This window comes from Mytilus californianus, unplaced genomic scaffold, assembly GCF_021869535.1.
Source record: "Mytilus californianus isolate M0D057914Y unplaced genomic scaffold, xbMytCali1.0.p SCAF_1, whole genome shotgun sequence".
Classification (NCBI taxonomy): domain Eukaryota; kingdom Metazoa; phylum Mollusca; class Bivalvia; order Mytilida; family Mytilidae; genus Mytilus; species Mytilus californianus.
Window position 1 is genome coordinate 127,778,880 of NW_026262581.1, and position 27,969 is coordinate 127,806,848.

General features: G+C 33.8%; 2 long non-coding RNA genes across 2 annotated transcripts; one reads left to right on the plus strand and one right to left on the minus strand.

Annotated features, from left to right (window-relative positions):
- Window positions 1-9,475: 9,475 nt before the first annotated feature.
- Window positions 9,476-10,001, plus strand: LOC127733847 (uncharacterized). Its single transcript, XR_007997182.1, has 2 exons — window positions 9,476-9,605; window positions 9,753-10,001. It is a non-coding gene; the product is annotated as an uncharacterized LOC127733847 (long non-coding RNA).
- A 14,622-nt stretch (window positions 10,002-24,623) lies between these two features.
- On the minus strand, window positions 24,624-26,984 carry LOC127714472 (uncharacterized). Its single transcript, XR_007987748.1, has 3 exons — window positions 26,834-26,984; window positions 26,370-26,464; window positions 24,624-25,584 (listed from the first exon to the last, which is right to left on the minus strand). It is a non-coding gene; the product is annotated as an uncharacterized LOC127714472 (long non-coding RNA).
- Between the last annotated feature and the right edge of the window lie 985 nt (window positions 26,985-27,969).

Below are 27,969 nucleotides of genomic sequence, written 5' to 3' on the forward strand. Positions count from 1 at the left end.
CTGTATTTACTGATGCTTTGGAAATCATGTAAAATAAGGTTAAAATCATAATTAAAAGTTTTAGATATTAGATATTATAATGATATCTAAGATAATAACAAAAAACTGCAAAATTTTTGTAAAATTACTATTTCAGGGGCAGTAACCCAACAACGGGTTGTCGGATTTGTCTGAAAATTTCAGGGCAGATAAATCTACATCTGATGAACATTTTTGCCACCTGTCAGATTTGCTCTAAATGCTTTAGTTTCAGAGATATAAACCAATCAAAGAGCTGAAAGCTCTGAGGAAAAATGACGCCACTGTCTCTAATAATGTGATATTTTTTATGCAAGTCTTGATTTTCACATACTGTAATAAGTTTAACATTGTAACATGTCTCGTAAGCATATAATTAATATTCGTATATGTGTCTGTTTTTTTCAGTACAAATGAATAGGTCAAGACTACCTGAATGATCTACAGTATCCAATTACTACTGGCTGTATTTTTGTATAAATAAATAGGTCAAGACTACCGGAATGATCTACAATATCCAATGACTACTGGCTGTTCTTTTGTACTAATAAAAAGGTCAAGACTATTTGAATGATCTACAATATCCAATGACTACTGACTGTTCTTTTGTACATATAAATAAAGACTACCTGAATGATCTAAAGTATTCTAAGTAATGTGATTTTTTTCTTGCAATTACATTTTTCTAAATCAAGAATATAGACTACTACATTTGTAGTATCCTTGTCAAACCAAATGATTATGAAGAGCCTGTTGTTAGCAAGCTCTTATACCCCACATACTCATTAAATAAGTTACTAGTGACCTAGTTATTTCTGTTACTTGAAGCAAATTATATTTCTGTATATTTAGACAATAGTATAATATTGTTTTACTAGTTTTATTTCGCCTTGAAGATTAGACAAATAGGGATACTCCTTCGATTTTTTATTTCATGTCAGTCAGGTCGCTTAATATGAAACTTGAAACCACTTCTCCATGTTCTCTGCCATATTGTTTTTTTATAACAGCTCTGCCCTTGACCATGTTGACCCATGTAATTGATATTCATTCTTTAACCATATATCATAGTCAGTTAGTTTTTGATTTTGCACTCCCACACCACCTTTCATGTCTTTCAGGTCAAATGTCTGTCTCCATTTAAGTTAATGACATTGAACAATCATGGTATTAAACACAATTTCAATAGTGATAATGCTGTTCTCGTGGGTCACCATATATTCAACTTGGGTAGCATTCCAGTTATTGAAATTTGTGTCAGATTAGAACAATGATATAGATCTTTAGGAATGGATCTTATAATTTAATATGGAGCCATAGTATGGGACCCCTACATGGTAACAAAAAAAAACCTAGAGGCTCTAAAGAGCCTGTGTCGCTCACCTTGGTCTATGTGCATATTAAACAAAGGACACAGATGGATTCATGACAAAATTGTGTTTTGGTGATGGTGATGTGTTTGTAGATCTTACTTTACTGAACATTCTTGCTCCTTACTATTATCTCTATCTATAATGAACTTGGCCCAGTAGTTACAGTGGAAAATATTTTGTAAAAATTTACAAAAATTTACAAAATTTATGAAAATTGTAAAAAATTGACTATAAAGGGCAATAACTCCTTAAGGGGTCAATTGACAATTTTGGTCATGTTGACCTATTTGTAGATCTTACTGTGCTGTACATTATTGCTGTTTACAGTTTATCTCTATCTATAACAATATTCAAGATAATAACCAAAAGCTGCAAAATTTTCTTAAAATTACCAATTCAGGGGCAGCAACCCAATAACGTGTTGCCTGATTGGTCTTAAAATTTCAGGGCAGATAGATCTTGACCTAATGAACAATTTTATCCCGTCAGATTTGCTCTAAATGCTTTGGTTTCAGAGATACGAGCCAAAAACTGCATTTGTTTGCCTATGTACTATTTTTTAGCCATGTCGGCCATCTTAGTTAGCGGGCGGGGTCATTGGACACATTTTTTAAACTAGATACCCTAATGATGATTGTGGACAAGTTTGGTTAAAATTGTCTTAGTAGTTTCAGAGGAGAAGATTTTTGTAAAAGATTATTAAAATTTACGAAAAATGGTTAAAAATTGACTATAAAGGGCAATTACTCATTAAGGGGTCAACTGACCATTTTGGTCAAGTTGACTTATTTGTAGATCTTACTTTGCTGAACATTATTGCTGTTTACAGTTTATCTCTATCTATAATAATATTCAAGATAATAACCAAAAACGGCAAAATTTCCTTAAAATTACAAATTCAGGGGCAGCAACCCAACAACGGGTTGTCCGATTCATCTGAAAATTTCAGGGCAGATAGATCTTGACCTGATAAACAATTTTATCCCATATCAGATTTGCTCTAAATGCTTTGGTTTCAGAGATATTAGCCAAAATCTACATTTTACCCCTATGTTCTATTTTTAGCCATGGCGGCCATCTTGGTTGGTTGGCCGGGTCATCGAAAACATTTTTTAAACAAGATACCCCAATGATGATTGTGGCCAAGTTTGGTCAAATTTGGCCCAGTAGTTTCAGAGGAGAAGATTTTTGTAAAAGTTTACGGACGACGGACGCCAAGTGATGAGAAAAGCTCACTTGGCCCTTTGGGCCAGGTGAGCTAACAAGCTTGAAAGGATACAATGTCAAGCGGCAAAATCTATCACCAGAGATTACAAGTCAAAAGAGGATGGACGGGATACGTCTCTTAAATGCTTGCTGAACTGGAACTACAGCAAGATCTCCAGACAAGACGAACAAAGCGTTGAAGCCAAAAGTTAATATTTATGTAAAAAGTAGTTGAGGGGCTGATTCCCACTATTGAACCATTCTGTCATTCTATAATATCATTGCGTAAGTATTTCTGTATTGGCCTTGTTATTGGTCCATGTCTTGAGTGTATTGGTCTGAGGCGAAGCGGAAGGCCAATACTGCTGGCCGAGGACCAATAATAAGGCCAATACAGAAATACACGTAATAGTATCTTTTTTTAATTAACTACAGTGTTACAATATTTTTTTTATTTCATTTCACAAGAGATAAACATTTTTACCTTGAAGTGGAACTATCCAAATCTCAGTTTCCTTTTATAAGATGCAATATCTAATGATTCAGTGCCGTTTGACTGCTGGCAGAGAACCAATAATAAGACCAATACAGAAATACACGTTATAGTATCTTTATTAATTAACTACAGTGTTACAATATTTTTTTTATTTCATTTCACAAGGGATAAACATTTTTACCTTGAAGTGGAACTATCCAAATCTCAGTTTCTTTTTATAAGATGCAATATCTAATGATTCGGTGCCGTTTGAAGCAAGGATCCGGAAATTTTTCCAGACAATTTCGGTCATTTTGAGATGTTTGAAAAGTTGGTGCCCCTTTTCAAATTGTCGATATCAATTTGACTATATTCATAGCATCAACGAACATGACGAACTTGTATTGCTGTTTCATCACATTTACTAAGTAAATGTCTTACCATTACCATGAAGGACAGTTTAGGGAAGGCAGCAGTCTAAAATTGAAATGATTTTAATGACTCAAAATGGTTAATTTCTCAGACATTGCTTACGTTTCTTTCGATTTGACAAAAGTTAAAACCGGAAGTTTGTGATATTTTAAAGTACGAATAATTCCGGATTCATTTCCGGGATTTGTTTTGTTTATCAAATATTGACAGGAAATTACCGGCTTTTTATGGCTTTTTTATTTTATTACCTTTAAAAGTGTTTGAATATAACAGATAATAGTTGCACTCGTTTAATTTAGCATGAAATCAATTTGCATTGTACGATTAAATTTTAAATTTGCTGAAGACAATATCACGCATGCGTATTACATAGTAAATAAAGCACATGTGTTACTCATGAAAAAATACTTTTTTCTACGTAAATTTAGATTTAATTTTTAAATCAGAATTGATGACTGTCTTTGATGAAAAGTAAATAAATAATGAATACACTTGTCAGGGAACTTTAATGTTTTAAAGATATTATTCTGAGCTTGTGATCACTGTCAGGTGTGAATTAAAACCACAGGTAAAAAGTGATTAGCGATCATTAGCCTATGTTTCCCAGAGGCATTGATATAGATATTAAGAGGGCCCTCAGGATTATCAAACTACTGTAGTGGCAGCTTTATTACAGGAAAGGGATTATAAACAAAAACAAGTGATCACAAGTGCAAAATGGCGATTACGAAATCCGATTTCAAACATTGAGATTGAGAAGTCAATGAAATGACCGAAATTACTTCTGTAAAAAAATAAAATTTGTCCTAAATCCCAAATTACTCGTTTAGGACAAATAGTTTTATCTTAGAACATGACTGGCAAATATGACCCTTTCCGGACCCTTGGTTTGAAGTATCTTTAGCCTTTTCTCATCTGATGAATTTTTCTACCCTTTCCAGTCACTATAAAGTGTTACAACTTTAATTTAGACACAACACATAAATAGTAATTGGAAAGGTTCTGCCATTGCATGTGTAATGCAAATATATTTAAAAAAAAAAAAATGTAAGAGTTGAAATTGATACAACTATCCATAAGCCAATTTACCAAAGAACGAAGATTTGCACAATTACAGAATGCATATGCCTGGTTCGGGTTTAAAAATAAACGACCGTTTAAATACAAAACATGAGAAGCGACAGTAAACAGTAAAATCGATTTGTACCATCGACATGATGAAATTATGAGGTCGTCAAGAAATGAATACTCATTCCCCAAACCTGAAATAATCCCATCGTCTACTTTCAAAATGCTTTTTAAATGAATGGGACCGTCTTTAACCTAAAATATATGCCATACTGAACGTTTCAGCTTGTTTATGGTGAGTAAACCTGCGTCTTACAAACAACTGTTTACTTTCAGTTTGAGTTTATCGTGACTTACGATCTAAAAACTAGAGACGTTCCGCAATCCTGTTTTGTAAACAAAGATTCATACGCACCGCGTGGGTATAACCATATTACTAATTTCCGATTTTTAAAATCTTCGTTAATCTGGATAAAGACCAGTTTCTATCCAATGGATATCAAAATGATTCTGATTTTCACTTTTTTTAATGATTGTAAAGTTGAAATGGCATGAAAGGCTGACATTATTTAGGAGAACTATTTTGTCTAGCGATTGCTGATCATTGGAGGGTAAAAAGTCCAACACCATAACAAAACGGATCTATTTATCATGTATACATACCGATTGTTTACGATTGTAAGACATGTGCATAAAAGTGAAAGCTCGAATAAATATGAAAAATATAACAAAGGGATAGCTCCAAATACCATTTAATAAAAAAAAAAACATATGGACAGGTCAAGATATCTTTTTGGTAAATAAAATAAAGTATGTAAACTGGTTTCCCGTCCGACTACAACACTTTGTTCCAGTGTAGCGTAATACAAGCAGATTCCAGTTAGTATGTAAAATAGTAAATATGAAACTGAATGCGGTAGGCGGAGGCAATAATCGACTTCCGTAAGTTCTGGTTAATGGTATCGGAAACATGCCGCTGATAGTGTCATTTTCCAAAAACTGCATTTTACCCCTATTTTCTATTTTCAACCAAGTTGGCCATGATGGTTGGAAGACGGGGCCATCGGACAAATTTTTTAAACTAGATACCCTAATAATGATTATGGCCATTTGTCTCAGTAGTTTCAGAGAAGAAGATTTTTGTAAAAGATTACAAAAAATGGTTAAAAATTGACTATTAAGGGCAATAACTCCTAAAGGGGACGAGTGACAATTTTGGTCATGACAACTTATTTGTAGATCTTACTTTGCTGAACATTATTGCTGTTTACAGTTTATCTCTATCTATAATAATATTCAAGATAATAACCAAAAACTGCAAAATTTCCTTAAAATGACCAATTCAGGGGCAGCAACCCACAAACAGGTTGTCAGATTGTCTGAAAATTTCAGGGCAGATAGATCTTGACCTGATAATCAGTTTTACCCATGTCAGATTTACTCTAAATGCTTTGGTTTCAGAGATATAAGCCAAAATCTACATTTTACCCCTATGTTCTATTTTTAGCCATGGTGGCCATCTTGGTTGGTTGGCGGGGTCATCGGACACATTTTTTAAACTAGATACCCTAATGATGATTGTGGCCAAGTTTGGTTAAATTTGGCCCAGTGGTTTCAGAGGGGAAGATTTTTGTAAAAAGCTAACGACGACGGACGACGGACGCCAAGTGATGAGAAAAGCTCACTTGGCCCTTTGGGCCAGGTGAGCTAAAAATGTGACGAAAAAATATTCATGGGACGGACGGACAGACAGGTAAAACAGTATACCCCACTTTTTTAAACGGGGTATAAGTAGAACACTTGTCATTCACCTGGATCAATGTGTATCTTCAACAATGACCACTCTCCAACATTATAGACTAGAATATAATTCTCAAATTTGCATATACAAGGCAAGGAAATAACATCTTATCAATTGTGACTCACGCACATGGTTCCTAAAAATAACAATCAAAGAGCTGAAAGCTCTAAGTAAAAATGACGCCATTGTCTCTCATATTGGGATATTTTTGATACAAGTCTTGATTTTTACTTAATTTACCTACTGAATCTTAGGCGACGTTTCAATTTATGGTAGGTAGGGTGACTGATAGAATAGATATGAATTGTTTCCACAATCTATAGCGTTTTTATTTGTTTGTCAAGATATATATATATATGTGTGTGAAGTGAAAATAACTACTAGTTGTTCTGCTGTACAAAGAAATAGCTTAAGACTACCTGAACAATCTACAATATTCAAAGTAATATGTGAATGTGTTTCCCTTATTTGTAGAATTATTTAACAAAATGATTATGAAGAGCCTGTAGTAAGAAAGCTCTTATACCCAACATAGTCCTTATTCAAGAGATAAGTTACAGGTGACCTAGTGACAAAATCACATTGTTATTTCAGTTACCTAAACATGATCAATTTCTGTAGATTTAGACAATAGTATTGTTATACTAGTTTCACAATTATAAACAAAGTGACACCATCTATACAACTTAATTTCATTGTGAAGAGGCTGTAGTAAGCAAGCTTACACTGAAATCATAAATTATTGCAAAATTATTTTTTTTCAAATGATTTAATGTTGAGTACCGTAGTCATTTATTTCAAATAATTGACCCGTAATAAAATAAGTAGATGGGGGTGTGATTGCCAATGAGATAACAGTCTGATGTACTATCTACCAGAGTCCAAATAATGTGGCTGTTGGCAGTTATAAGTCACTTTCAGACCTCAACAATGTACCAAACCGGTTTATTGTTTTCAGGTACCACAGGAAAAAGAGTTGTTGTGGCCAGGTGCTGCCAGGATTTAAAACTATTAGAATTACACAGTTTTGTCTGCATTCAGAGAAAATTTCATGCTGTAAACACAGCCATTTTTGTTGGTGTATATTAGATGAACCTTAAAGGTGGATTATCAGATTATTGGTCACAGGAATATTAAAGTGATTGTTTACTTTTCAAATATAAAAATATGCACAAAGAAGGAAATATATCTGATTCCTTGTGAAAATTAAAAGATAGAACATTGTACTTTAATTGATTTGGTAATTTAATTTCAAGAATGACAACATGTATGATCTGTTACCATAAGTGTAAAATTTGTCCATTAGCTACTGTTTATTATGTTTATGGTTGAACTGTATCTTTGAACTTTGTCAATCAGTCATGATTTACTTCTTCAGCTGTGTAAGAACCTTCTTGTAATTAAAATTGGTCTGCCATGATCACGATTTCTACAATATTCTGAGTTCCTAACAAGTTCAAAATTTAGCACATGTGCAGTTTACAATACCCAAAGATCAGGAGAAACAACGATTTTGATTGGCTGATCACAGTTGTCTCCCTTGGGAAAAGTTTGAGGAAAGTTCGAAATATTGGGAACAGTAGAATTTAACAAAATCGTGGTTTAGAGGTTTTTACACGATCACAATCGTGCAATCGTGACAAGGGGTCAAAATCGAGTATTTCACGCCTGAATCGTGCAAGTTGGCAGGTATGACAGGTTAAGAAGTTAAAGAATGAAAATTACAAATTTAATTCTGTTCCAGTTGTATTTCCATAAATATGATTGAAAATTGTCCGACGGTCACGAAGGTTAATTACCTCCATTTTGTACACAACAAGACATATTGAAGGGAGACAACACCATCTGTTATTTTAAAATGTACATTTGCAACGCTGGAGTTGTCTTTCTTTTACCAATGTATGAGCATACTAACATTCACTTTAAGTATGTAAAATACGGAACCGAGTTCGGAATGCGGGTTGGAAGTCTGGTCAATGGTAAAAGAAAATTGACTGCGTCATTTTCTAAAAAGTATAGATGCTGGGAAATTTAATTCATAAACAAGAGGCTCTCAAGAGCCTGAATTGCTCACCTGTAGTTTTTTATTTAAATTTTTCATCAAAGTTTTTCTTTTGCTTTTAAGTCATGTAAGTTTTTAATGTATAATTAATAAGTGTGGACACAAACCAGTGTGGATAGTATCCAGCATTCTGAGAGTACTGCATGACAATTAGGAAAGGTGAGCTAAAAACAATAAAGGAAAAGCAACTATGAAACACAGCAACAAATGACATCCACTAAAATTATTGGATTGTGAGTTGTGCAAGGAAGAATAAAATTTAAATTATCAATTCAGGGGCAATAACCTAAAAATCAGTTATCCAATTTGCTTTAAAATTTCAGGGCAGGTAGATCTTGTCCTAATGAACACTTGAAATCATTGTCAGATTTGCTCAAATACCTTGGTTTTAAAATATAAGCCAAAAACCACATTTTACTCCTACGTTCTATTTTACCCATGGCTGCGTTGTTTTTTTATGAAAAATAATATAAAATACAAACTTTATACTAGATACCCTAAGGATCATTCAGCGTAAGTTTAGCTGACATTCAGAGGAGAAGATTTTTTAAAGTTAACAATCATGATGAACAAATTGTGTAAAATTGCCTTAAAAGGGCAACAACTCCTTAATGAGTCAATTGACAATTTTGGACATTGTGACTTATTTGTAGATTTTACTTTGCTGAACATTTTTACTGTTTACAGTTTATCTTTATCTATGATAATATTCAAGATAATAACCAACAAGAGTGCACACGCTGAAATGTCTCGCCTTCTTTACTAATCATTGATATTATGTTGATAGTCCTAAATATAAAGCTTTATTACAACTGTCACATAAACTTAACATTAACCAAGTAAACTAAACATTGACCAATGAACCATGAAAATGAGGTCAAGGTCAGATGAACCATGCTAGGCAGGCATGTACAGCTAACAATTCTTCCATACAACAAATATAGTTGACCTATTGCTTATAGTTTAAGAAAAACAGACGAAAACACAAAAACTTAACACTGAGCAATGAACCTTGAAAATGAGGTCAAGGTCAAATAAAACCTGCGTGACTGACATATAGATCATAAAATATTTCCATACACCAAATATAGTTGAACTATTGCATATAGTATTAGAAAAAAAGACCAAAACTCAAAAACTTAACTTTGACCACTGAACCATGAAAATGAGGTCAAGGTAAGATGACACCTGCCAGCTAGACATGTACACCTTACAATCATTCCATACACCAAATATAGTAGACCTATTGCATACAGTATAAGAAAAACAGACCAAAACACAAAAACTTAACTATAACCACTGAACCATGAAAATGAGGTCAAGGTCAGATGACACCTGCCAGTTGGACATGTACACCTTACAGTCCTTCCATACACCGAATATACTAGACCTATTGCTTATAGTATCTGAGATATGGACTTGACCACGAAAACTTAACCTTGTTCACTGATCCATGAAATGAGGTCGAGGTCAAGTGAAAACTGTCTGAAGGGCATGAGGACCTTGCAAGGTACGCACATACCAAATATAGTTATCCTATTACTTATAATAAGAGAGAATTTAACATTACAAAAAATCAGAACTTTTTTTTCAAGTAGTCACTGAACCATGAAAATGAGGTCAAGGACATTGGACATGTGACTGACTGAAACTTCGTAACATGAGGCATCCATATACAAAGTATGAAGCATCCAGGTCTTCCATCTTCTAAAATATAAAGCTTTTAAGAAGTTAGCTAACGCCGCCGCCGCCGCCGTAGCCGCCGCCGGATCGCTATCCCTATGTCGAGCTTTCTGCGACAAAAGTCGCAGGCTCGACAAAAACTGCAAAATTTCATTAGAATTATCAATTTAGGGGCAATAACCCAAAAATCGGTAGTGTGGATATGTTTGAAAAATGTTCAGGCCTGGTAGTTCTTGACCTAATGAACACTTTAACCCATGTCAGATTTGCTCTAAATGCTTTAGTTTTTGAGATATAAGCCAAAAACTGCATTTTACCCATATGCTCTATTTTTATCCATGGCGGCCATGTTTTTGACGAAATAGAAAATAAAACAAACTTTATACTGGCAGTGATATTGTTGTCTTTTTTCAAAACTACCTCTACCGTTTTTTATTGGGAAAAATGCATATTTTTTATTGAAATTGGGAAATTTGTATATTTTAATCTAAACACATCTCCGATTTTTTGCTGACCTTTGCTGTCTTTTTTGCACTGTTTTTTCATGTTTATTTTGGTTGTCAGACATTTCAACCTAAAAGGTACTTTTCGGGGAGGGGAAAGAAACAGAAGCGATGATGGTACTTAATGCATTGAAAACCACATGTTACAAACACCATGATAATTCTGATCAGAAAACTGGATCTCAAAAGTGCTTTCTAATATCAAAATAATAACATGAATACAATATTTACAAACATTACTACCAATGCAATCAGTGTTTGGGGAAAATGTAAAACTTTTTGGGAGGAATTTTAAGCCATTTTTTTTAGTAATTGGGAATTTTCTGTAGGGGAAAAAGCTGAATTTCGGCTGTAATTTGAGGCAAACAATATCACTGACTAGATACCCTAAGGATCATTCAGCATAAGTTCGGTTGAAATTGGTTCAGTAGTTTCAGAGGAAAAGATCTTTGAAATAGTTTACACCTGGCGGAGGACGACGGACACCAAGTGATGGCAAAAGCTCTTTTAGGAAAGGCGAGATAAAAACATTAATGTGATCCCTCAATTCTACCTGTTGGGTCTTCATTTATCCATTTGGCTGCCAAATTGGCTGCTAAAATTATGTAGTGTGGTGACCCCTGTGCTTATCACACAGATACAGACATTATTTTTCCTAAGGTATATAGAATTATCTTGAAAATCTCAAAATCCTAGGAAATTATTGCTTGCCCAACAACAAAATTGCTAATTGCTTAACTGATTTGGACATTCATTTTGATGAGAAAGGAATGTTCAATGTTATGCTGCCTCAACTGACCTTGTATCCACCAAGGACCTTGAGCAAACAAGAGACCTTGCTTTGGTCAAATAAAACCTTAGTTATGATCCTCCAGGACCTCTATATTTAAAGTCAGCGCTCTAACTGACTGAGCTAAAGAAGTTTAACGGGTGTACAGAATGGTTCTGTAGGCTTAAAAGGCACCAGTTGGATGTGATGCTGGCAAAAAATTGACTGAATAGACTTTATAGAAATAAGGAATTCTGAGGGTGGCCAAATCAGAAAATCGCTCCAGACACAGAAACCCAAAAGGGATTGAACCACCGAAGGCAGGTTAAGTATCTACTTCTCAAGGGAAGCAATCCACTTACTTGACCCAGTCATCATACCATAAGACGACTTTCGAATTCATGCACTTTCCCATAAATTTCCCACGTCACAATGCTGATGTTAATATTTCACAATAAAAACTGATTGTTCGATGACGTCATTAACGCAGATTGACCTCTGGTCATCTGGTATAACTCATTCATAAAAAACAACTCTAGATTGGTGTATAATGACTCTCACAACACATAACCTCTCACCACCGTGGGTTTTTCAGTTGGTTGCCAAATGAAACTGGAGAGCACAATTCTCTTAGAAATTGCATCGTCTCCTCTAGGACCTGTGTATGAAGTCTGCTCTCTATCCCTGAGCTTAACCCTTTCAACGCTATACACGGCATATGCCGCGATGACGTACGTCGCCCGCCACTGCTGTTCGCGGCATATGTCTAGATAACGATGGATTTTTCATACAGACTCGTTACCATTTGGTTTTCATTCGGGTCCGCTCTTATTTTTCCTCGTATGAATCGAGGATATACAACGTCCCATTTGCGCTTGGAATCGCGGGAATTTTAATAGTAAAAGCATGCAGTAGAAGAAAAATTAAAAAAAATATTTTGACAAATGCAAATGGCGGAAATTGAAAAAGACGCTGTAAATATGGAAATATTTCAGCATTTCTATGGCGAAACTGTCAACGAGGAATAGTTAAAAGGTTTCCCGTTATCTCAATGTGTTGATTACATTCAATTCGTGTGGGAAATATGATTTGGTAGATCTTTTGAGACGTAGAAAAAGGGGGGGGGGGAAACGGAGGTAGACTGAAAATTTTTAGGACGGAGCCACTTATTTGCGCCATGTTTACATTATACGTTGTGTATGGTGCAAATACGCTACAGAATCGAGCAACTGGTGTATTCTTTATTATATGGCAGATAAAACAACAAAATAAATGAAGATTAAAAGTTGTTTTTATTCAAAATTCAACACAAATACAATAACTTACACCTTTTACCTGTTAATTACCTGAAAATGCAGGTAGCTTGATGAAAATTTTACTAAAATAATTGCATCACATTACAGTTCATGCTCTCCTGAGCATTTTTCATGCACTAACTTTGTATCTCTAATAATAAAAAAGATACAGCAGTCTGAAAAGGAATATACTGTTCTAATGAATGAACAAAAAAAAATGCAGCAGCAGCAGCCATTTTTCTATTTTTTAGTGTAGCGTTGAAAGGGTTAAGTACAACACATGCTAAACTGCTTAAATATATACATGGCTATGTATTTACTACTCAAGGGAAGCAATTCCGTCAATGTATAATTGAAAGCACAAACCTATGCATTTTGAGGTGCATGCTGACTTGCTGTAAATTCTTGAACATAAGCAGATGCAGGGGGTTTGGGGGGGGGGGGGGCGGTGGGTGATTATATAGGGAATCACTGAAGCATGGCTGTAGCGGGCCCCCTCTTATGGCAGTCAGTGTTAACCTTGTTGTGAGAGTACTGGATACTGTGTAAGTGTGTTTTGTTTTTGCTGAATGTCTAAATGAAATGAAGTATTTGTTTCGGCTTTGGTTTCCTATTTGAACATAAATAAAATACAATAGTGGTTTACAGTTCAGTTAATTACCGCACATACTTGCTTTGTGTATTTTCTTTGGTAAATATTCTCTGAGATTGGATGTAATCGGGCTAATTTGACATGTCCCTCCAAAAATAAATTTGCCGCCAATTGGCTAGTCTATATGACGAGACAATGACGGGATAAATTTTCCGTATTTCACTATCGTTGCGAAAAATCTGTAATATATATTCAAATTTAATTGTAGCATATATATAATAGCCATATAGGCATCTATGATTGTAGTTAGCACAGGCCCTAGGCTTTGTTAAAAATATAAACCAATATTCATATTTTTTAATAAAAAGTTACATGTAAAAAATATTACTACATGGTTTTCCGAAGCTAGTATTGATTTTTAATATAAAATGAAATAACTAGACTTTAAATGTAAGTGTTCGTCGATTATGTACTATAGTTAAGGATAAATTATGTGAAAGTTTTCTGAATTATTGGAGAGATTTTAAAGAACATACGGTTAAATCAGATAAAGGTAAACCTGGGACATAATAGATAAATCACAAAGATTATGTAAAAAGTGCACCGTTGGATAAAGTTGGCCTGATATGAAGAATATTTTATATGCCAATGTCCCCTTTATAATCTCTTGAGAAAAGAGTTCTATGATAAAATTTTGATAAGTTGTAAAAATTTCGAAATGTTAAACACAAGTGCCAATTAAGTTTAATTGGCTTTTTATTCAAGAAAACCTAGAGGTAATGTTTTGAAAAAAGTGCAGATATGTTTATATGTAACCCATTAAGAATATTTGCCTGAAATATTATGTATATAGATAGATATAAGAACTGTTAAGTTATTGCTTTTTTATTTATATGCTTATGGCTCTGGTCTGGCTGTGCCGGTTTAAGATCTTAGAATTTAGTTGATTATATTCATATTTATATATGATTTTTAAAATTATTGTGTCCATTATTAAAATCATTGTATAAATTACTTTGCTCTTCATGGTCCCTTTAATTGGAATACAAAATATCTTATCTTATATCTTATCTTATGTACCTGAATCATTTGTCTGTTAAAATCTGAAACTCCATCATGAAGAAAGACTTGTAGATATCAAGATTTCAGTTTATTTCACTGTGCTTATTTTACACAACTTTGCTCTTTTATAGTTATGCTAGCATTTATAATTTGCTTTGCCATGCTTGTGTTGTGCTTACTTTTATGTGTGCTTTTATATTTTTAGTTTGCTTGCATGATTATGCTTTTTATATTGTTGTATATGTTTGTATGTATTAGGATAAAAGCTTTATAGAGCTTATGTTTTGCAGTTTGTAAATATACCGAATTTAAATAAAGCTTCGTATTAGTATTAGTATTCGTACATAGATATAAGAAGATGTGGTATGAGTGCCAATGAGACAACTCTCCATCCAAGTCAAAATTTATAAAAGTAAACCATTATAGGTCAAAGTACGGTCTTTAACACGGAGCCTTGGCTCACACCGAACAGCAAGCTATAAAGGGCCCCAAAAATTACTAGTGTAAAACCATTCATACGGGAAAATCAACGGTCTAATCTATTATAAAAAACGAGAAACGAGAAACACTTATGAACCACATCAACAAACGACAACTACTGAACATCAGATTCCTATGTTTAGAAATAGACAATTAAGAAAACACATGTTTAATATGATTATAAACTCCCTACTATCAGTGTTGAGAACATATAGATAAGTATCTTTTACACAATGCAAATATTATTACTTTTGGTAATTTATATTTTGAAATACTAATGGCAAACATGTCTCATTATGATACGTAAGCAGTTTTTAATTTTTCACAACTAGTCAATAGTCCCCTGTTTCAAAATAAAGGACTGTAACCATTTCTGGTTGATGTTGTTCTCACTAGAAAACAAGTTGTGTGTATAAATACAAAACAATATTCCTACGGGTGTAATGATTGTCATAACTTTTATATATCTTCTGTAATTAAGAGAGAGGCGAAAGATACCAAAGGGACATCCAAACTCATAAGTCGAAAATAAACTGACAACGCCATGGCAAAAAACGAAAAACGATCAAAAAGAAAAACAACAGTACACCAAACACATCATAGAAAACCAAAGACTGAGCAACACGAATCCCACCAAAAATCGATGTGATTTCAGATGCCCCAGAAGGGTAGGCAAATGCTGCTCCACATTTGACACCCGTCGTGTTGCTCAGGTAAGTACAAATCCGGTGATAAGTCTAATTCGGTAGGGCACATTCGAGGAAAAGAGGACGGGATTGTGGTTACGACAATTTGAACATATTCGTAGTCATCTGTGAAAACAGATATTCCATAACGGTCAACCAACTCGTGATGGCGTCCGTAAAAGTTTTGAAGGGATGCTTTCAACTTCACCACTTGGAAATCTTGGTTTAAAAGCTTCCTTGTACATGTAACCAGCAACCCTCTATCAAGGAAATCATGATAGGAAATGCAAGCTCTGGAATTTCGTATCAACTGGGAGATATACACTCCATATGCAGGCGCTGCTTGAATGTTGCTACATAGAAAAGGAAAGTTCACAATTAGGAAGCTGAAATCATCTCTTTTGTCGTAAAGTTTTGTTCTCAACCGACCCTCATCGTTAGTTTCTAGATGTTAGTCAAGATATGAGACATACTTAACTGTATCTGGCGTATCCTTTATTTCAAGTTCAATGGGATACTAGTAGATGTGCTCAAAATAGACACCAAACTTTGATTTATTTAGTGAGATGACATCCTCTAAATAGCGGAATGTGACGTTAAAGGATAATTCTAACTTCTTTTTATTCTTCCTAAGAAGCTCCTGTGTGAAGTCGGCCTCATGTGAATAAAGGAACAAGTCGGCAAGAGGAGGCGCACAGTTTGTTTCCATGGGAATGCCGATAGTTTGTTAAAAAAACACGTCCTCCAAACGTAAAAAATATGTTGTTAATCAAGAAATCAAGCATCTTGATAATGCCAGTTTCAGAGAATTGCTAGTTTGAATCAGAGTAATTTTTAATAAGTACAATGTTACCCTCATTGAAACAAGATACTTGTATCTACGTTGGCCATTCCTTTTTACGAAACAAAGCAGGACCAATTTTATCAATTTGTCCTTAAGTTTGGAATCGGGAATACTTGTGTAAAGGGTAGAAAAGTCAAATGTTTTAATACTATCGCAAGAGGAAAGAGACTTAGATTGTATGTACTCTAACTGATCTTTGGAATTTTTAAGTATCCACCTCTGATTAACGTCGACGCCCATAGGGTAGGTAGTTTCACAATAATTTTGAAGCTTGGCTATGATTGCTGATAAAATGGATGTTAATAATATGGAAAAAGTTTCGTGGAGCACTTGGAAGTCCAAACAATATAACGTTGTTTGTAATGACACTTATGTAATTTAGGCATCCAATACAGTGAAGGAAGATCCAGTTTTTCATCTTTGGTTGAAATTCCAAAGGAACATAGAACAGACATATGGTTATTCTGGATTTCCTCTTTTGTAAGTGTTTCGGGGTATATGTTGAGTTTTCAAGTGAATTGTCAATACCCAATTCCTTTATCAAATAGCTAGTTTATGTAATATGATTTACGCACAAAAAACCAAGTTGTTTGGGAACTTTCAATTCTGTGATAACAATATGTGTGTCATGCAGGTATTAAAGACAGATGCTTAGTAACATTTGAGTCTACCTCCTCAACGACATATGAAGGTTATTTATACTGAAGCCTATCAAACATTTGAAAATGACTTAATATTAAACAATTCTTTTCGATAACATGTAACTCTGGGGAACAGAAAATAGTTCTTTGTGAAAAAAGTAAATAAATAAACGATACAACAGAGATCCCAGAACATTTTAATATGTGTTTTCCGTCCACTGTAGCTGTGAGCATAGGGAAAGACAAGGTATGTATGACCCCTCAAATTACCAAAGTATTTTACGAAGAAAGAAGAACAGATCAGAAGAATAAGAATTATGGTCACGACTAGCAGCATTTAAGATACACGTAATAGATAAAGTAGTTAATATTTGATTATATGACTTGGTACATGCGTATATTAAAAAAATGTAATCAGTTTCAGGTATTCAAATATATTGGATCATGTTTAGACCTCAAGTTACGGTAAAAAATGTTCTGAATGTGCCGTAGCTACACTGTGGAACAGTTTTCTAAATACTGTACCTTTTTATAGTTAATATTTCAAATATCTTTTGTAACACATTTTGTTTTGATTTTAACATTGTCAACAACTCTTCTTTAGGATTTGATTAAGGTTGATACAAAGCAGAATTATAAAAAAAAACTAAAGGCCGTACGGTGGCCTTTAGGTGTCAGACCACCAATTCACCCACTCCAATTTAGAACGTATGTAAAAGTAGCCCTTCCCTGACAAACAATAGTGCTTTTGATGTCGTTGTCTACTCAAACTAACCAACAAATTTGCAGAAATGAAACTATTGGTGAAAGGGAAATATATATTTAGACCATTTTGAACTTGTTCATGAGTTTGTAAAATGTAAAAATTGAGGATTAATGCCCTCCATAGTATACTAATTTAAGATTTCCAGAAAACCAGGGGTTATTTTTAGTAGTACTTGACTTCCGAACGGTAGTTCTTCGTTACAATACTTTAAACATTGGTTGAAAATTGGCATGTAGAAAGGTGATACATGTATGATTCAGGATATACCTGGTTTTTATGAAGTTAAACTTAAGGTAAAATATTTAGAAAGCTGTGAAAATTGCAAAATTTGGTTAAATATATAGGGATTTTGAATTGGTGGTCTGACACCTATAGTTGCTTTTGCTGTATGTCTTTTTTGCCTCTGGTGGTTAAGCAGTTTTTTGTTTGTAAATCACAATGCATAAACTGCTTGATAAAGGAATTAGGTATTGAAATTTCACTGTGGAACCCAACACATACTCCCACCACACTTAATACTTAAGAACACATTCTGAACTATCATAGGTCTGTATATATTTTGTTCCTATCGAAATTAAACAAAAGATGACCACTGGATCTTTCTCACTCTGCCGGATACAAAAACTGTACAAATATCCTTACCAACACACTATATTGCTGTAATGGAATGTCTTGAAGATTCTTTAATGTTTTTGTTCATTATGTATTAATCTGATAAATATTTTTTAATTGACAAATTAAAGAAAGAAAGATAATAAATCCGAACTACTGTTATTTCGATACAGGTCTACTGTATAGGCAATTGCACAAGGTCTTGCTTTCTCACACTGTTTATGACGTTTTTACACTAAATCCGTCGGATCTGTACTAATAGAAGTTTGTGAAACATGATATAATTGGCTTTGAACCAGCTTCAGTAACTGAGAGTACTCTTAGATCGGTACTTTTTGTCTAAAGCTTTGAACAAGCTTCAGTAACTGAGAGTACTCTTAGATCGGTACTTTGTGTCTTTTGTCTTTTTGTAATTTGTTTTTGTGCTTCGTGTCGATCTAATGCGGCAACCCCTTTCCAACAGATTTTTACAATATTTTCTTATGTTTATATAGTGCTTTTACATCGCAGTCCTAGGTTAGTGGAAAATAGAGTGGTTAAAAACATGCTGGACCCCTATCTATGTAGTGCGTTAATATTCTTTCAGCATCAAACAACACAAAAACATCATCGTTTTCATAGTGAAAATTTATCTCCATGTTTCACGGTTTGTACAATTCTCCAGTGTTTGAGTCGGGGGGATTGAGAATTGCCTCTAAATTTTCTATTGCTGCAAATTGCTTGCCTCGACAAGACCGTGTATTTAATCCCCTGTCGGGTCAGACAAAAGATTTTGAAATTGACAATACGGTTGAATCTCCATAAAGCACGCGGTATTTAAAAGCAAGACCAAAGACTGGATGTCTTGGTGTAAGAAGATTGCCTCCTGAGCTCTCACGTTAAAAGACCCGGCTCAGCGTGTCAGTCTAGCGCAAAGCAGGTTTCACGCTCATTCCATATTCTATCAATTGAGAACTCAGTTTTATTTTTAACGTCAAGGTTAGTGGAACGTGATGTTAAAGCATAATGCTGGCTTCTTTCTATTTTTCCTTAGAAGCTCCTGTATGAAGTCGGCAAGAAGAAAAGCACAGTTGGTTCCCTTGGAAATACCGATTGTCTGTTGTTGGAAGAGACAATTTCTCATATTTGGTTGAAATTCTAAAGGAACATAGAACCGACCTTTGATATTTCAGGATTTCTTCTTTGGTAAATGTCGTGGTGGTTTATGTTGAGTTTCCAAGTGAATTGTCAATACTTAATTCCGTTATCAAACAATTTATATAATGTGATTTGCACATAAATACGATGGTATTTGGGGCTTTATAAGCAGGGACAACAACTTATCTGTCACGGAGGTAGGACAGCAATCTAATTAAAATATAGGTATCGGGTCCGTTCGCGCCCAATACACGTTCGCACCCTACACGTTCGCCCCCTAGGTCCATTCGCACCCTTTTTTTTATTCAAAAACCTGATAAATTTTTAGATGTTTTGTAAAATATTTTTATTTTCATAAATAAAAATTCGGGAATTTTTAAATGAAATATTGTTTTAAATTGATTTGATGATGAATTATTAAATGCTAATTATGTATGATTACTGCTAATTGGTATTTATACGCAGCCTAATATGATGTTATTGTTGAGTGTTTAAAAATCATGATTGTTGTCATGGTTGTTTTAACTTGCTTTAAATGTAAATACTGCATGTATTTAGCTTGGTATGAGTAAAACTTTGAAGATTTTTAATAAAAAACATGAAAGATAATTGTTTTTAACAGCTTGGCTCCTTTGATCTCATGTGTGTCAGAATCTCACTTTATTCATAAACAATGAAAAAAAATATTTATAGCAATACACTATCCAAAACATGATTACGAATTATTCAACACATAAAAAAAAAGTTGTCAGAATCCCATTTCCTTTTGAAACAATAAAAAAGAAATATTTATAGCAATACACTAACCAAAACATGATTAAGATTTTATCAACACCTAAAAAAACGTTGTCAGTATCTCACTTTATTTAGAAACAATGAAAAAAAATAATTTATATATATATATATATATATAGATATATAGAGAGCAATACACTTACCTAAACATGATTAAAAATTATTCAACACAAAAATTAAATACTGGTCGTCAGAATCTCACTTTATTTAAAAACAATGAAAAAAAAATGTTTATAGCAATACATTTACCATGACACAAAAAAAAACCTTGTCAGAATCTCACTTTATTTAGAAACAATGAAAAAATATATATTTATAGCAATACACTTACCAAAACTCGTTTACAAATTATTAAACACAAAACCAATAAAAATTGGGCGCGAACGTGTAGGGTGCGAACGGACTTTGGGTGCGAACGTGTAGGGTGCGAAAGTGAAAGGGGGCGAACGTGCATGGGGGCGAACGTGATTGGGCGCGAACGGACCCGGATTCTAAAATATAGAACTCTGATTTCGTTATCTCCATAAGATATTTTTGATACCGTCGGTACCTTTCAATTAACCTCATTCAAGTTTATGTTCCGCGTGCACTGTTCACTTTCGATTACTCGAATTCTGATAGGTTGAAAAGCCACAAGCGAAATCCTTCAGAAGTGAAACCAATTACGCATCGGTAGTAGCTCTCTTATGGAGATAACGAAATTAGAGTTCTATATTTTATTTAGTTTGGTAGGACAGGAACTTAACTACATTTGGGTCTTTATAGATGTGTATTCATAGATCCATTCAGTTTTTTGTCTCGCGACGGAGTCGAAAAATCGAGACTTTTGCGTGGTGCTTCCGGTGGCGGCGGCGGCGTCAGCAATGTATTAGTTTGTGATTAGGTCAGTTAATGGCCAACCACTAGTGGTAGGTCATTGGTATTATGTATGCAGTTGAACTAGCATTGGCAAATCTCATTTCCATAGAGATTATTTTGCCCCGCCCCGTCAGTCATGGTCTACTGACTTTGAAACTTTTGGTGTATTTACATGTTAAAGTTCGTGATTAAGTCAGTTTAAGGGGAACCATTAGTGGTCGGACAGTGATATTTGGTATGAAGTTGTATAAGCATTGGCTCGTCTCATTTCCATGGAGATTATTTACATAGTTTACAAGTAAAAGTTGTTGTATAGGTTAATTTAAAGGGAACCAATGGTATTTGGTATGCAGTTTTATAAGCATGTGCATTTCTCATTTCCATTAAGGTTATTTGGCTCTGCACCTTCAGCGATGGTTCATGGACTTTGAATGATTTGTATATTTTACATGTTTAAATATTGCCATTTTAATTTCAACATTTGTATTATACTTTCAAAATAACAAAACGCGAGACATATCCCTATGTCAGCAGTTTATTTTAATTCTAATTTGTATCCACGTCCTTACAGCTTTAACCCTTTCGGAAAAAATATCTACGTCTTCTTTTTCTTTTTTATATTATCCTCCACTGAATCTTTCAGTATTTTGAAGTTATGTTTCTAATTGATGGGTTTGGGCTCACGATATTTCGGGCCTCTGGATAACAAATTTCGCAGAGAGGGGTTATTGACAATGCTCAGGTCACCAGTTATAACGTGGACAGCCGGGTTACATATGAATGGGTAACTAGTAAAGGTTCAATAGGTCGGTTTAGACTTGAAGTCGTCAATATTGAGATTCTGCTACACGTTTTTGTAATTGAAAATTTTAGTCGCTGTGGTTTGGTATAGGTATAAATATTAGCAGAGACATATATACACATGTGTATATATGTCTCTGATATTAGCAAACTGATCTTAAAAATTAGGGAGTATTTTCGAACGAACTGATTTATGAAGTATATTGCCAATTTGATAAGGTCTGTTCTATCTTCCTTTGGAATTTCAACCAAAGATGAAGAACTGGATCTTCCTTCACTGTATTGGATACCTAACTACATAAGTGTCCTTACAATTCGAGGATTATGCCAGGCAATGGGTTAAACGCGAGAAGGAAGACGTAGATACACTTTCCGATTTGATTAAGGCTGTGAGGTCGTTGATATAAATCAGAATTAAAAATCTGAATGGGTCTTTGAATATCTATGCTACATAAATCTTTTAAAACCCAAATGTTGTAAAACACCTGTCCCACCTCCATGACAAATATGTTGTTGTCCTCGCAGATAAAGCCCCTAACAACATCGTTTTTGTATGTAAATCACATTACATAAACTGCTTGATAAATGAATTAGGTATTGACTATTCACATGGAAACTCAACATATACCCCCGAAACTTACCAAGAAGGAAATCCTTGATAATCATAGGTCTGTTATATGTTCCTTTCGAATTTCAACCAAAGATGAAGAACTGGATCTTCCTTCACTGTATTGGATACCTAAACTACATAAGTGTTCTTACAAACAACTTTATATTGCTGGGTCTTCCAAGTGCTCCACGAAACCTCCTTCTAAATTATTAACATCAATTTTATCAGCAATCAAATCGAGATAGTCTTTTACTGATGTTCAAATCTCGTAAATCGATAAAGAAGAGACAAACGAAGGTTACAAACAACACCTACACATCTTATCGGTCAACCAATTTGTGATGATGACGGTAAAACCTGTGTAGTGTCGATTTATGTCATTCTTTCTCTTAAATCTGTCGGAGAAGTTTTCGTGTAAGGAGCACAACCTTGTTAACGTAGTCCGTATTGTATTAACATTCACGAGAGTAACGTATCATCTGAGATATGTAAACAAAAACGACACAACGGTCGTATTATCCTGCGGATAAAAGGGAAGTTAACAATTGGAAAGTTAAAATCATCAAGTTTGACATAGATTCTAGTTTGAAGTCGTACCCCTGTGTCACATATCAAGGAATGGATCAGTATATGAAGCAGATCTTTTACTTTCGGCAGTATCCTTAATATCAAGTTCACTGGGATATATGAGATGTAAGCACTCAGTTAAATGTGGGTAATTCAGCGACAGGACATCACCAATATATCTAAAAGCGAATTAAAGTTTTTTGCAAGATGCCTTTCTTTTTTTCTTTGAGAAGGTTTTGTAAGAATTTAACTTAAGATGAGCACAGAAACAAATCGGCCAGTAGTTGTGCACAATAAGTACCATTGGAATACCGTGCTTTGGCTGAAATATTAATCCACTAAACTCAACAAATATGTTGTCGATCAAAACGGCCACCATTTTGTCGATACCATCTTCGGCGTATTTGTTGTGGGAATCAGTGTGGGTTTTAAAAAAAGTAATCATGCCAGCGCTTTCATCGTTACAATTTTTGAAGGAAGCTTTCATTTTTTTTTATGAAAAAGTAAAATTAAAAATTTCTGTATCGTATTCCTGCCAAGTGCTTAAAACCATTATATTTGCTTGTATTTGGAAGTTTGAAGATAGTTTATGTTGAATAATATCTATTGAAGTGTTTTTACAGAGGCAAGAAATAAGTTTTGACTTAAGTTGGCTATTGGCAACTATATATCATTATCTATATAAAATAATAAAAGAATTCACGCCAATTAAGGTAAACATTATTTCTAATACTCTTAACAGCATCCGAAAAGTATTTCAAGCCCATGTAAAGAAACGTATGTATCAAATAGTTTAACGAAATAAAAAGAGGCATTTTGATACAAAATTGCTAATTTTTCTACTTGTTTTTGTCTCTACGTCGCCTACCGAAATAAATTCATTTGTATCAGAAAAAACAATAAATAGCTTTACTTCCAACAGGTTTTTTGATTTTGGTTAACGATGATGTTCCTCTTGTACATTTTTGGGATAAATATTCAAAATCTGTCAAAATTGCGGTTTTGTGCTATCTTCAGACGTTTAAAATTTGGTGACTTAATTAGAAATAAGCCATTATATTATTAAAACCTTAAACTGCAATCTTAGGGTTGTAATACTTCTAATTCAAGTATGTATTGAAAGACTTTTTGAAAATGGTCCTGGTGTGAATAAATTAAAGGGAAACTTGACTACCACTTTGGAAGTAATCTGGACCAATTTTATACTGTCATCAGTAAATAACAAATGCGCCAACAGCATACTGTTAAAGACTAGATCAGAAAACACTATCTTACCTGATATTCATTATTAATTGTGAGATAAGTATCTAGGCTGTAGGTTTCCGACAAAGAACAATATGAATGAAATAGCAAATCAAACCATTTCATTCGTATATGTTTAGTAATTTATTTTTCAGGGATTTTCAGTGGACACAACTATTCATATATCGACAAGAAAAAAAAAAAACATACACCAAATTTGCTATTGTTTATTTTCTATTTTCTATATACAATATAACATTCATTCAAGGCTTGTGGTCGATGTTGAATGCACACATTCTTATATTATTGGTGCTAGGGGCGAATCCAGATTGAAATGGTGCTGGGGGTAAGGGAGCCCAGTTCCTCTTACAAGAGGTATTTTTGATACATTTTTTTTTCTGATTTTTGACTGCCCAATCCTTTGAAAAACCTGGATCCGCCCCTTGGTTGACACACTGAGATCGGTATTATACATCATGAATGAAAACGTCAATAAACTATAAGTTACAGCAAAAGAAGGTTATTGCACAAAAAAAAATTGCATTAACCTGCCACATATATTAATGTCCTGTTCCACAAGTCAGGAACCTCGTGAATGGTTGTCTTTGTTTATATCTGACTGTTTATTGTCCCTTATATAAATTGTGTTTGATGGCAGATTTGATACAATCTCTTTTTCAGTCTTTTTACAAGATGTTTTAATATCAGTACATTTAGATTTTGACATATTATGGTGAAGACCGTTATCAATTGTTGAAAACCATATACGTTAACCTGTACATATCTTCTTTGGTAAAGTTGTGTTATGTGGGTTGCTGTTTCGTTGATGTTTACGTTGAATCTCCTTTTATTCACATTTATATTTTATGAATATCTGCAGAATCATTTCGCTTCAGTGTCATGTAATATTAAAAACAAGTTATATTTTTAATTTGACCGAACCACTACAATATAAATGTAAACGTTTCAATGTTATGACGCAATGCCTCAGACAGAAGATGGATTCTGAACTACAAAGTGAAATAAAGTATTGCACATGAGAACAACAATAGACTACCAGCTGCATTGTTCCTGTTAGAACTACCTCTTTGTCTACTAGTTGAGGGGCAAATTTCTCCTACGGAATCATCGGTATCTGACAAGTGTCTTATAATCTCGCTGGTCACATCTGTCCAGTATATGTTGTCTTTAACAACAATCGTAGCTCTGTTGAAAGAAGGAAAGTGGCAAACATTATAATGGCAATCTTGATGAAAAAAAACTTGCACAAAGTGATTTTCGAGCTTACCTAACATCGAGTTATAGCAAATATTATACAGGTGGCTTATTTTCACATCTACATTAGGGGATGAGTATTTCATTTTTATTTTGGGGTGGGATGGAGGATTTGGGGTAATACGTTTTATAGCCTGGTGAGAAGTTCGAGAACTGAAAATAATAATCTTGCCCAATACGGTATCGAAATGAATATTTCACCACAAAATGCAGGAAATAGTTGTGCACAATTAATTTTTTGAGCGGCTCTGCAGCGCTTTATATATAAGACGGTCTAATGACAGGTGAAAATGAATATCCCGTTCGTGAAAAAATCCTCCTGCCCCCTCCTTTCCACCAGAAAATTAATTGTCGTCCCCTTATGTCCTCTTTGATTTGTGATTAAAATTGCACCCTTTTATATTCTTTCTTTATATTTTTCACCTGAGCAAGAAAGGACTTATAAGAAAGAAATTTGCAAAAGGATATGCTGAAATTGACATAACAGTAATCGGAAAGTCAGGCACGTTTATCGCATATCTATCTATCATGTGACAGTGTTTGAATATTGTGCAATGTCAACCAGACAACTATTGAAAAAAAAAATCAAAATTCATTCGATACTTGAAATGTCTAAGAAATCATATATTCATCATATTTGAAATTAAAAATAACAAAATTAATCTCTTTTATTTAATTCTCAGAAAATTTCTTTTTAAATGTATATCATAACTTACATAAAATATACTCGTCCAAAGTCTTTGTTATTGCTACTCCAATGAACTTCTATATTTCTTTCTATTGGTATCCATGCCCGATTTACAACGGTGTCCTAGTGTTGTAATTAAAATATTAGATAATAACCTATGCCAACAATTATTTAAGATAATATTTATACCGATTTTTTCTTCTTCTCATCTTTACCCTACCAAGCTTTAGCCATTAATATGAAAAACAAAGTTAGATTGTGCAAAATATTTAAAGAAAAAAAAGGAACATTTCAATGAACGTATTTTTTTGTGAAATTCTAACTAACAACAAAAAATTTCATCTAAGATACCAAGTTGGGTTTGTCTACATAAGACCCATCAGTAAAATATGTCATATGTAATTTGTGCATTTGAATGGATAAGTGTTTTCTTTCTCTGACATGCTCATTTGAAAATGGAATCATTCAAAAAGCAACAAAATATTTACTTACGTCTGCCCTTGAACAGTTGAAGAGTTGCAATAGTTTTTCCCCTGCTAGGTTAAATTTTCCTACTGGTTTTTTCTGATTTACTACATCACACTGGGCCCTCCTTGCTTGAAGTATTAATCCTTTTATTGGAATATCGTCACGTCTTTCTATGGTAACTAAAAAGATCAATACAAAAACTTTTAGCTAGTTTTTAGTAACTAGTATTACTTTTATATGGTAATAATTTAATTTTGGATGTAACACGTCTTCTGATTGGCTGAAAGGTTTATGTCTATCAGCTCATAGACATAATTTTGTCATGGGACCGTGACGTCATCAACGTTTTTTCGTGATTTACTCCTTAAAATGGAATTCAGAAATAAATTATAAGGAATGACTGTAATATTTTTTTTGTCTATTCGAAATAACCTCAAAAATGTGGTGCACACTTTTAAATAATACCCTACGCGGGTTATTCAGTGTGCACCACATTTTTGATGTTATTTCTTCATAGACAGAAAAAATATTACAGTCATTCCTTAATTATTTATCATTGCTTTGTTTTGTTTGTGTTTGTGCTTGTGTTTTGTTATCTTCCATACCAATATTATAGAGAAAAGAGTTTTCCTTATACTGTTTATCGTTCATACCAATATTATAGAGTAAAGAGCTTTCCTTATTTTGATTATCGTCCATATCCTGATTATCGTCCATACCAATATTATAGAGTAAAGAGCTTTCCATATCCTGATTATTGTCCATACCAATATTATAGAGTAAAGAGCTTTCCTTATACTGATTATCGTCCATACCAATATTATAGAGCAAAGAGCTTTCCTTATACTGATTATTGTCCATACCAATATTATAGAGAGAAGAGCTTTCCTTATTTTGATTATCGTCCATATCCTGATTATCGTCCATACCAATGTTATAGACTAAAGAGCTTTCCTAATCAAGTTTGGTTATCGTCCATATCCTGATTATCGTCCATACCAATATTATAGAGTAAAGAGCTTTCCATATCCTGAGTATTGTCCATACCAATATTATAGAGTAAAGAGCTTTCCTTATACTGATTATCGTCCATACCAATATTATAGAGTAAAGAGCTTTCCTTATACTGATTATTGTCCATACCAATATTACAGAGAGAA